Source organism: Hipposideros armiger, unplaced genomic scaffold (genome assembly GCF_001890085.2).
Source record: "Hipposideros armiger isolate ML-2016 unplaced genomic scaffold, ASM189008v1 scaffold_564, whole genome shotgun sequence".
Classification (NCBI taxonomy): Eukaryota; Metazoa; Chordata; class Mammalia; order Chiroptera; family Hipposideridae; genus Hipposideros; species Hipposideros armiger.
Genome location: NW_017731914.1, coordinates 723,153 through 725,843, shown reverse-complemented (window position 1 = coordinate 725,843; position 2,691 = coordinate 723,153).

Genomic DNA, 2,691 nt, shown 5'->3' with positions numbered 1-2,691 from the left:
TTTATCATCTCACAGTTTCTGTGAATCAGAAATCGGGGCACTGATCAGCTGAATCTTCTCCTTCAGGGTTTCTCAAAAGGCTGTAATCAATATGCCTTTGGGGGAGTTATCTCAAGACTCCATTGGGACAGATCCACTTCTAGCCTCACTTAAGTGGTCGTTGGTAGGATTCAGTTCTCTAAGGGATGTTGAACAAAGGACCTTGGTTCCTTGCTAGATGTTGGCCAAAAGCTGCCCTCTGTACATGGGCTTTTGAAACACAGCAACTTTCTTAATCAAAGCCAGCAAGAGAGTCCACTAGGAAGATGGAAATCACCATCTTTTATAAAAATTATGGCAGTGACATATCATTTTTGCTATATTATATTAGTTAGAAGTAATTCACGAGATCCAGGCTACATTCAAGGACAGAGAATTACAAAAAGGCCTGAAATCTATTAGGTGGAGATCATTGTAGACCATTTTAGAAGTCTGTCTATCACAGAAGATTTCAAACTAAAAGTGAATTTTCTTTGTCTCTAAAGATATGTAACACCCTACCAGGATGTTTCTGGTTGCCTTTGGCAAGCTTGCTGAATAGAAAATGTAATGAAGGTTCTGATTACATTAGAAAAAAAATCATGCTATTAACAGTATTTTTTTCTAGTGAGATATAACTTTACTAGTTTCATTTTTCTGAAGATTTAAAAAACATATTTCTATTTTCTCTACCATCACAGTTGTAATGAAAAGTCTTCCATCAATAAAATAAAATTGGCAATGGAGAATGACATGATGGCCTTCTTGTAATACCGGAATTCTCTTCTCGTCAGTTATAGCCCTTTATAATTTTGTAGAAATGATTAACAGTCAAAAAACTATTGGGTTGTTGGAAAGTCATGATGCATGCATGTTTACAACAGATGGCACTAGTTCATTTTTGGAAGTTCTAGAGTCATTTGCATCTATGTTATTGCTATGTCATTTGATAGCTGACAGTTCTAGCTTCATTCTAAAAAAAATTGAGTGATTTGGTTGAGTTTTGGAGATTTTACAACAAGTTGAAGATAGAAGACCAAACTGTACATTTTTGCCATATTTTACTGTTTTACTTCCATAAAGGGAAGAATGCATGTCAAGCTTGTTAAAAGTTGCATAAAGTTTATGGTGACAATGTTCTACAAGGACGTCAGTGCCAACAATGGTTCACAAAATTCTGTGCTGGTGATTTTGATCTCAATGATTCTCCTCGGTCAGGGAGGCCCACCGAGGTTGATGACAACAAAATAAAGGCATTCACCAAGTCAAACCCATGTTACACGACACAATAGATTGCAGAAATGTTGAACATTCATCATTCAAGCATTCACAACCACCTGAAGAAGCTGGGATACATAAGCAAGCTTGATATTTGGGTTCCGCATGAACTCAAAGAAGTTCATTTGATGGCGTATATAAACATCTGCAATATGCTCATTAAGTGTGAGGAAAACGATCCTTGTTTAAAGTGACTGATAACTGGAGATGAGAAGTGGATTGTTTACAACAATGTGGTGTGCAAACGGTCTTGGTCCCGACATGATGATTCACCTCAAATGACATCGAAAGCAAACATTCATCAGAGGAAGGTTATGCTCTCAGTGTGGTGGGGCTTTAAAGGTGTCGTGTTTGTTGAGCTCCTACCAAGGAATCAAACAATCAATTCAAATGTGTACTGTCGGCAGTTGGACTGTTTGAATGAATCCATCATCCAGAAATGTCCAGAGCTTATTAAATGTAAAGGAGTTGTGTTCCATCGCGACAACGCGAGACCACACAGAAGTTTGATCAGCCGTCAAAAATTATTGGAGCTTGGATGGGATGTGTTGCCACACCCACCATACTCGCCTGACCTTCCGCCATCAGACTTCCACTTGTTTTGCTCTCTTCAAAACTTCTTGTGTGGTATAATGTTCAATTCAGATGAGGCTGTAAATCAGCACCTTGTTCAGTGTTTCACATATAAAGACAAGTCCTTCTAAGAAGGAGGAATTATGAAGCTCCCTGAAAGATGGCAAAAGGCTGTTTAACAAAACAGGCAATATATCATTGATTGATCTTTGTTCTTTATATAAATAAATGACCTTTGAAAAACAGAAAAAATACATCATGACTTTTTCAACAACTCAATATTTTGTTTATCAAATTGTATGAAAGTTTATTAATCTGATACTGATTAATTGTAATGAGCAGGCCTAACTTCATGTCAAGCCTAACTAAAGGAAGAAGACATTAGAAAATATTTTTAAAATAAGCACAGTTCCCATTTAAAAATTTTCTAAATGCCCCATTCTGTTTCCTCTGCTCACTTTAATTATTCACAAATCACAGTGACAACCAGAGTTATTAATGAAGGAAGGGAGACTGACTGAAGTCTGCTCTTCAGAAATGTTATCTTCCTGTCATTCTTTGGTCTATGACAGTAACAATTAAACAATCAGTTACAACTTCCCTTGACTTTGCTGATTTCCATAAGCATTTAACTCCTCACAAATCTGAGAACTGAGATGAGAAAGCAGTAGCTGAGAGTTCTACTCCATTAGGATAAAAGTACCCAAATGGCTCCAATGGATGCCAGCAAAGGAGAACCACTTCATGAAGCCAAGGTTAGTAACATGATACGACCACCTATGAGGAGTGTTGGGGTGGGGAAAGCTTTAATTTCCTGGGTTA